Source organism: Ptychodera flava, chromosome 3 (assembly GCF_041260155.1).
Source record: "Ptychodera flava strain L36383 chromosome 3, AS_Pfla_20210202, whole genome shotgun sequence".
NCBI classification, from domain to species: domain Eukaryota; kingdom Metazoa; phylum Hemichordata; class Enteropneusta; family Ptychoderidae; genus Ptychodera; species Ptychodera flava.
This window is the reverse complement of record NC_091930.1, coordinates 47557345-47567002: the sequence shown is the minus strand read 5'-3', so window position 1 is coordinate 47567002 and position 9658 is coordinate 47557345. Positions and strand designations below refer to the sequence as shown.

The following is a 9658-nucleotide window of genomic DNA, read 5'->3' as shown; positions in this document are numbered from 1 at the left end:
GTACAATCTCTGATTCATTTCATCGGAGGCATTTCTTTTCATACCTGTCGGCAGTTGACACATCACACACTTGACATAAATTCTGGGTGGCATTGTTTGAAATGTTCTTGAAAAGTCGGCTAAACATCACATTTGTGTTGCATTTACGATGCACAAATTGGTCTGCATGAGAATGACAGGCTAAAGAATAATGATTTGTTTTTGACAATGACAGTTTTCTGTATACCAAATCTATTATATGTATTCTCTTTTTGTTCAAAAACTCACCTGTCTAGTATGGACAGCCAGCGAAGATTACATTTTCAAAAGTCGAAGAGTTGATTCTAAGCAGCCAAAATTTACTGTAATTCAGCATTGAGCTCTAAGGTCATATCATCCTGTAGAATCAATTGAAAATTACTGTCATTGATCAGCACTTTTGAGTTCAGAACCTCATTGCTTGGTTTCTTTTCTAAGTACGAAATGGCTGGTAAGTGTTGCAACAGACACCACACTTATACCGGTACAACACCATGCAGCCTAGTATATCATAATTAGTGATACATTCTACCATACAAAAAATAAAGGTGTCTTCTTATAATATTGTATGCGTGCAATCAATGTAGACAATATTTATTCTCTCTAATGTATATGGAACAATCAAAGACTAAGGTAGCATGTAAAAATAGGCATTTTTGAGGGCTGTTGATGATAAAGGTGTGTGCCAAACTGCCATCCAGTTAAACACGCATTGCGGTATCAGAGTCAAATGGGAAAATTTCCCAAAGCAAACCTATAATGTACCTACTGAGGAGCCTGTGACATCAGATAATGTAACTGTTTTACCTGCCAAGTTCATATTCCACCATCAGATCAAGTTGGTTAAAATTTATAGTGAAGCAAAACATGTCCCATACGGAGCATTTTAAAAAAGACTTGTGGATTTGAAGGTCCCTGAAGACAGAGATACTGTACACATGATTTTACAGACTAAAGCTCTATAACATACCAAGCCAAGTGGGTGAAAATACATATGGTTTTGGCTCAATACTGGTTTTTACTGACTTGGCAGATGGGGAAGTGATACTGTCTGGCAGGTAAAGGGTCTGAAAGCCCTTCTCACCAAAGCATCAAACAAAGGATTTGAGCAGAAGCAATTATTTGGCCCACAAAGACACACAATGTCATCAACATGACAAAAACCTGCAAACCAAATTTCAAAGCAATTTCAGTATTTATTGTATATAAATTTGTCATATTTACATCCACAGATGTAAGATTTGGTGATAAGTAGCCTGACCTTGCTGGATTAATAAGCACAGTTTGCTGTCTATACAGATGACATTTTTTGTATATATTTATGTCATCATGAATACTTGTGGTTGCAAAAGCTGACTGTTTACAAGATCTGTAAGCCACAACTTCTCATGGACTCACCATATGGCTACTTCCACACAACACTTATTGTTCAATATGCCATGTTCACTACCTTTATTTGTTACAATTCCCAGATAATGAGCTATAAAGTAATCAACACATATGAGGTCAGCCCAAGGTACTTCAGGAAAGATTTTCAAGAAAATCTGACCAACGGTAATTGAGATCCTCTCCAAGTTTACACTTTTGCTGCTCATTAGCATATTTTTAGTAATGGTAACTTCATTTGATTAAGTACCGATTTACAGTTGAGCATGCATTTACCACAAAATGACCAGGTGAATATACAGAAATCCTTAAGTTTTTGTAATTGGACCAGGGACTTCAAGAATATTATACCTGGCTTTTTTTACTAAAAGTAAAACAGGCAAAAATTGTAACTTCTGTCTTCCAATTTGTTCATATTTACTAATCCAAATTTCATCATCATTTGGATTTATAAAGATCATCCTTAAAAACGTACCATTTCATACAGATCGAAAATATGATTCCTGAAGCAAGACTTTTGACCAAAAATCAGGGAAATAAAATCAAAAATACATATGTACCAATTCATGCTATTTAACCAAAATATCGCTAACATTGTCCCTACCAACATATTTACCAAATATCAAAGTAATAACTCTCTCATCAATAACTATTGTAGTTCAAGAAAAATATTTTTTCTTATTCTGCAATCCACATCTACAAGATTCTATTCTGTTATGGATAACTATGTAAGCATTCCACCCGAGGAACCTGAATACCAAGTTTCAAAGCAATTGAACAAATGGTTTCAGACAAGAAGACTTTGTGACCAGTAATGGGAAACATTGCCCAAAAATTACAAACATGCACATTTTACAACAATTTGTACACACCTACCTACAGTTACCTTTCAAAAGTAAGAAACCTACATACCAAGTTTCAAGCAATTCTGACCTGTATTTACAGAGTTTCAGCAATTTGCTGGATTTTTCCTTTTTTTAATCCACTTGTATATTTTGACACTGTCATTCATTTGAATAAATTCACATCTTCACCCCTGGGTACACCTGTACACCAAATACTAACGTGGTAGGTGCTGTAGTTTTGAGCTTTTGATTTGGACAGACATACATACTATACATGTGTATACAGACGCTGCCGATTTACAATATTAACTCCCAGGGGTTGGGGTGGGGTACTTAAGATATATAAAATTTTTTCAGGCAGGGATGTACTGTCAAAGTTGAAAACATCCACCCATGGATATTCCAAAATTCTGACACATTGTTATGGATTTGCTTGACAAATTTGGGGAATTTTCACCTTTATAATGTTGCATGTGAAGCATGCAATGCAATCGAATGGGACATTTGCTTTGTTATCGACAGATGGAAGTTATGGATGAAAAATCGATCAAGGCTTCGGGATTTTTCATGAAAATGTGACGGTCATTCGGGCGGTATACACCCGTACACCCATTTTCTGTTCGAGTACCCCCCCCCCCTCCCTCCAAGGATAAGCTATTTTGGGTACATATACACACAGGTGCTCAAATCAACCGGTGATTGCGAAGCCCCCGGTAAACGTACTATTTATGTACGTTTACAGGGGGCTTCGCGATCACTGGTTGATTTGAGCACCTGTGATATACATGACCCCCGGACATGACCACATATACAGAGTTGCCCTAACGTGACCTCTTCATATCTCCACATCATGTATTTGTATAAAATGCTATAAAAATAATAGAAAGGGAGCAACCACCTGCAAGTTAGTCGCCGTTAGTCGAGGAGACCTTAAACTTCTACACTACGCATATCATTAGCATCTCATTGTTGGCTGCATGGACTGTGTGCAAATGGCTGACGAGATCGAGTCGGCGACAACGCGCGGGCTTCGCCATGTACCAACAAGCGACTGTAGGTTGAACAGCATAGTCTGGACACACCTCTGACAACGAATGATTTGCACGATTGTCTGCATGCATAATTTAGTGGTTGATCACGAGTTTCAGCAGTTACCCTTACCTGCATTTAGCTGCAAGGTACCTGTTAATAGCGACGAAGCCCCACTTCTGCCAGGTAAACGGCGAGTGCAAATATTCATTTCCGGGTCGGTTCGTGACCTGTGGTGGAAAATGGTGCCAACTTTTGAGACTTTACACCTTAAAAAAACGCTTGTTTGGCTTGAACATGAACAAATTTGCAAAGATTATTGTCTGCTTGAATCAACATGCAGACTCTAGCGAACTGGCTGTTGGATTTGTGGTGTAATCATAGACCCTCGAGAAAAACTGGGTCTATGGTGTAATTAAATAAAGGGTGTAACAAGTCTCATGAAAAGAATTTCTGTAAAACACCTCTGGAGGCGCTATTTTCATCTGCGCATGCTAGTCGAAATTTTAATGTTGCCAACATTAGAAACCACACAGTACTCAAGCTGTATTTTAGGTATTTTCTTGACAAACTTGGGGACTTTTTTAAAGATTTTTAGAGCTTTTCCTGACACAAAGACACAAGAAAAAGAAAAAAAAGAAAGACACACAATAGTGGCATACAGAAAAAATGAGCGCTTTTGAAAAAAACCCAACTAAATTACATTTCTTTCGGTAATGTACATTTCTAGTTTTCCACTATGCTTTGCAATATATTTCTCAACATTCCGTCAAAAGATGGTTTAAAATGCTTGAAAAATCCACGGAACCAAGAATTACATGTCGTAGAGTTGGAAACTCTGAACTCAAGTTCTTTCAGGTGCAGCCAACGAACAATGCACTTCTAAAGGGGTCTTTACTATGATAAGATATATTGTGCATGACAAATAATGTGAACTGACTAATTTTAAGTCATGAGTTTAATTAATTAGCTGTTCATAATTTGCCCTCCCACTGAAAATTTTCGACTTACCCTCCCGCACTCAAACTTCATTTTTACCCACTCCCCACTTATTTTTGCCTGTTTCCCCTCCCCACTGTGAATTTTTGAAGCTCCCCTGCCCTGTGGCGAAAAAAACTTGCCGATTTCCCCTGCCCTGGAAAATTTCCCTTAAAAATTTGTCATTCCATTTTCACTGCAGACATGAAGCTACCCTACCCTGTGATGAAAAGACCTGTCGATTTTGTCGATTTTTTCGCCATGTCTTACTTTAAAATTAACGATCCGTTTGTTAATTTTCACACTAACAGCCAAAACACAATTTAGACACAAAACACACTAAAGAATATACAAGACAAGCTGGGTGATGTTTAAAGCCATTTTCCCATTATTACAAGACTAGGTAGTCTGGGTAACCTGTAAAAAGTATACTTATCCTGTGTCTCATCCCCGAAACACATTGCTCAACTTAATTCCCCTGTCCCCGTTTTAAAAGTAGCTTCCCCTCTCCCCGTTTTCGCCAAGCCCTGTCCCCAGGACAATCAACCGATAGCTGCCCTGCCCGACAAAAAACTAAAATTTGCTCCCCTGCCACCGAAAATATGTCCCCTGCCCTAGCAAATTAAAATTTCCCCTGCCCTCAAAAATGGTCCCGGAATAGCTTTTTCGATGAATAGCTCCGTTTGCTGCACCTGTTCTTATACGATTTGTGAAAAGTATCCCAGAGTTCTCTAGTAGCAAAAATGCAAAAATAAAACATGATTTCTTGTTTCAACTTTCCTTCGACGAAAACTACAGAGTGAATCAGTGACATTCAGAGCTTCATTTTAAAGAGATCGTTATTTGTGTAGATAATACAATGTAAGAGCTTAAATTGAAAGTTTCTAGCTCTGGTATCAATTGTACAGTTAAATGGAAGTAAATATAACTTTGAAAGTTCACCAACGGAAATATTAAAATCTCTTAAAATATAACCAGAACTGGTAGGAAGGGCAGTATTCCTTCCCCTTAAGGTGTTTTTAATTACAGTTTTACTGGCCTCAAGAATATTAATAAATTTTCTATTATGTATACATAGAAATCATCACATGGAGTAGTCGATTCTAAAGATGGTGGCGCTATCCTAAGGTCAGGTGGGAGTGCATCCCAAATACAAATTAACTTAAATGCGCATGCTTGGGTGGCCGAAAGGCCGTGAGCTCCTTTAAATCTTCACCTCTCTAATAAATCAGTTACATAGGAAATCCCTTTCTAAAAGATATCTTGACAATACACAGATTTCCCATTAATAATAATATTTTTTTATTCCAATTCATAACAAAATTCTGAGTATTGATACTCTAAAAGTCCATCCAGGAGTTAAGTGCTTCACAATAAAACTCACCAAGGTGAACAGGGAGCAAGTTAATATTATAGTTGCAGATACATACAAATTTACCACCTACTGGTTGCAACCGTTTAATAAAAAAACTGCTTCCATGGGTGTTTAACAGAAAAGTCCAGAAAACGTTTAATCCATGATACACGAAGTGACTTAAGAGAAACAAACAAAATCTGGGGCACGCAGGCCACCATACTTAATATCTGACATCATTACTTTCCTTGCAATTCTATCTTTCCCTTTGCAGACAAACGAAAAAAAAATTAATATTAACCTTATTCAAAATCTTCTTCGGAACACTTGTCATACGCATAAGGTAGACAATCTTAGATACCGCTAGACTCTTAACCACCTGGATTTTACCTAAAATGGTAAGATCACGTTGACACAAGAAGTTAAGAGTCAATTCTAAGTTTTCTGGAGGTTTAACATAATTGTTAAGTATAGCCCACTCTCTATCATAAGCGATAAAAACTCCAACAACTTTGATTGACTCATTAGGCCATTTTATTCCGAATAATTTATGTTTCCTTTTCTTCCATTTCCCAAGCCAGATGGCCTCTGTTTTTTCTAAATTTATGTGGAGACCAGATACATTAGAGAAAAGTTCCAAAATTACAAAAAGAAAAGTCACTGAGTCCTCATCAGCTAAAGTACGGAAGCAATTTCCTTCACTTCGTCTTCCCCTATATGGAAACCATGGATACCAGAATTCTTCGAATCGCAATTTAAAGTGTTTCAAGGGCTAAAATATATAAAGCAGGTGAAAGTGGGTCTCTCTGGCGAGCTCCCCGCTCGATGTTAAAATAACCAGTGGTGTAACCATAATTAATAACTGTACTCTCAATATCCTTATAGTATGTCTTGATCCAACTAATAAATGACAGACCAAAATTAAAGGCTTCAAGATCTAGACACTTATAAAGAAATGGCCACTCCAAGGAATCAAATGCTTTCTGAAAGTCCACTGTCAAAAAATCCCTGTCAAGTCATGCTCCTCAGTATAGGTCATGATTTCCTCAATTAAGCGAATACAATCTGAGATATCCCTCCCCTTGACAAATGCAGATTGAGTACAATGAATTTGGGGAATTTTACCACTATCCTATTCTTGTAATCTTAAATACGATTTTTCAACCCAAGCGACTCCTGCATCAAAACTTTAACGCGGTCGACAGGTTAACACATAAGACTAAGCCAAAGTAAAAATTTAGGTCATACAGGAATTTCATTCCATAAATGCCTAAAAGTTGAAAAGACGCATAAGAAATAGAGCTATCGTCACGAACACACATAACTTTTTTGTTATGACAATATGATTATGTTAATGTTAAGAGTAGATCATGATTTCTAACTCTTGTTGTGTATTACAACATGTAGTTTGCAATTTGCACCCAAGACAAAATCTATTCAAGGAAAGTTTCCTGAACTGAATATGCGGGCATTTATTGTGTCATCGTTTCATTTAACTGATAATCATCAATCATTATCGTTGAGTGAATGTAAACGTCGAGAAATTTTAATAATTTGTTTTCATATCAACAAACAATTAAACTGAAGTTCCATTTACTAACTTTCCCATCATAGGTAGGTTGAGAACCATGCACAAAAACGAAATGAAAGATATCGTCCTTGACCACTGCAAACACTTTGGAGATACGTATCATACAGTTATACATGATCAGTATTCACACAAACACACGTGCACACACACACACACACACACTCTCTCTCTCTCTCTCTCTCTCTCTCTCTCTCTCTCTCTCTCTCTCTCTCTCTCTCTCTCTCTCTCCCCGTATACCCACAGAGAATGAGATAAAATAGATACAGCAGTTGTCCCCTTACTCTTCCCGCCTTTTCTGCACTCAGCATCTTTCATTTCACTTCACCGTACAGCTCTCATGGGGGTCTGCGTCAAAAACATTGCCGTAAACAGGCTTTGGGGTATAAAGATATTCCTTCAAGATTCCTTCCCTTTCACCGCAATGGTTTGGCCCAAACCCATTAACATCAATGGTGATGGCAGACGTGTGCTGACATGGATTTAGGGCGAACAATTGTTTTATTCATAGTCAAGTGAGTCAGAAGTATTTAAAGTTCATCTCAGAATCCATGCGGCTCCTAGAATGTCATAGTAAAAGTTACTGACAAGCATGGCTTCATGTAGAGAATTTTAAGGATTTGTTCTGCCATAAACAAAACACATAAAGACGAACAAAAAAGCTGTTTCGCAACATGATACGTTACCTTCCTTTGAATAGATTAAAAATACCTCAAGGATATTTTGATGACTCGGAACACTTGAGAGAATTTTCACCAGTCTGTGCAAGAACGCTGATCTTCACACGATGTATATTTCGTCTGCATGTATGTTTCTCATTTGCAGGAAGATGGATATTTTGTTTATCAATGACTATCGCCACGCAAATATTTTTGCTGTAGTGACCTACATATCGATACTGATGAGATATTAATTTTTTTATCAGAGGAAACACACGTGGATACGAATAATTTCTCAGCAGAACTTTCAAGGTTAGCTAGCATCTTACAGATGCTTTCAAGACTTTATTTCATCGCGCAGTAAGAATTGTATAATAAGCAAAACTCCCGCACGAGTATCACCATATGATTTTGATTACATTTTAAAATCGAATATCGGTACTGTTTGTTGACTTAAATGATGCACTGCATGAAAACCCTATAATTCAGATAAATTCACATAAATAGGTTGCCTGTATTATAGTATAATACACGTGAATTCGCATGAATCCACATAAATACAGCCTTGCTGAATACAAAAAATGGATTCTTGACTGTATTCATCTGTATATGCACTCTTCAGCTAAAATACAGGCAATAATCCATGCTAATACAGTGAGCATTATAGGGTTTTCATGCAGTGATGCAATTCGCGATAGTAGTTGATACAGCAACATAATCATATATGAAAGGTAACATCAGGTCTGAGTCGTAAAATAAATTGGAGATTTTTTAAACATTTATGAAAGACAAGCTTCAGTAGCTCATTTCACTGCACGGACCAAATGCAAAATTATTGTATGTTTGTCTTGTTATATTCAAAGAGAGTTAATTATATGTAAGGTTCATTGCGCACAGAATTTCTAGTTTACAGTCTAAATCTAAACTTTCTAAACGGATTAACAGTGTCAATGGACGGAGGAGCTTTTTGCCATATTTTGTTAGAATCGGGAAGCTTCTTTCAAAAAACTTTTCCCTCCAGAAATTCCCTCGTAGGCTCTGAAAAGAGGAGCTTTAAATTTCAAATTTCTCGTCAATGCTTCATACCTTTCACTGATTTCTCTTAAATCTGAATTGCGTACTTAACTTTGCGAAACTATTTGGCATATCGCTATTTTGTCTTCATTCTCCGCGGCTTAAAACCTCAATGTGGAGAGTTTTTGCGAACAATGTGACGCTCGACCGTTGTACGACTCAGATTTTACTTGCCACTATGGCGGTAAATTTGATGCTTGGGGAACCCAGAACTCAACATATGTCTTTAACCCTCCCGTCTGAGCGATAAAGTCAATATTTGTCGCCTTGATAGAATATATCCAAGTCAATTTTTTTCCACATTTTTTGATAAAAAACGATAGCCAATGAAATGTTATGTCTATTTGCTCCCAAATTATAAAACAAATACAGAAAAATTCATAAAAATTTGTAAAATGTTGCATTGAAATTTTGGCGGGAAAAATACAGCACTCAAAGGGATATTCTAGCGGTTGGGTTGGGTCCGATTGCCAAAAAAGACGTCTCCGCGGCGCGGATATCTGTATCCTCTCTGTAGACGCAGAGAAAACAAAATAAATACAGAATCACCGATACCATGGATAGCTAGACATTTATTACGTCACTCGCCTTTTCTTCCAATTCAGATCACTTCGCTCAGTACTGTCTTATTGTCATTCACCGATCATGCTGTTGATATTCACTAGTCCAGAAATTTGCGAGAAATTTACGAGAAATGGACACTTTCTCGCTTTTTGCGAGAAGTAAG

The 9658-nt window shown here is 37.2% G+C and overlaps 1 protein-coding gene across 1 annotated transcript in view; it reads right to left on the bottom strand.

Annotated features, from left to right (window-relative positions):
• LOC139130166 (uncharacterized) overlaps positions 1-9658 on the bottom strand; it is a 58510-nt gene that overhangs the window by 28908 nt on the left and 19944 nt on the right. The window lies entirely within an intron of this gene.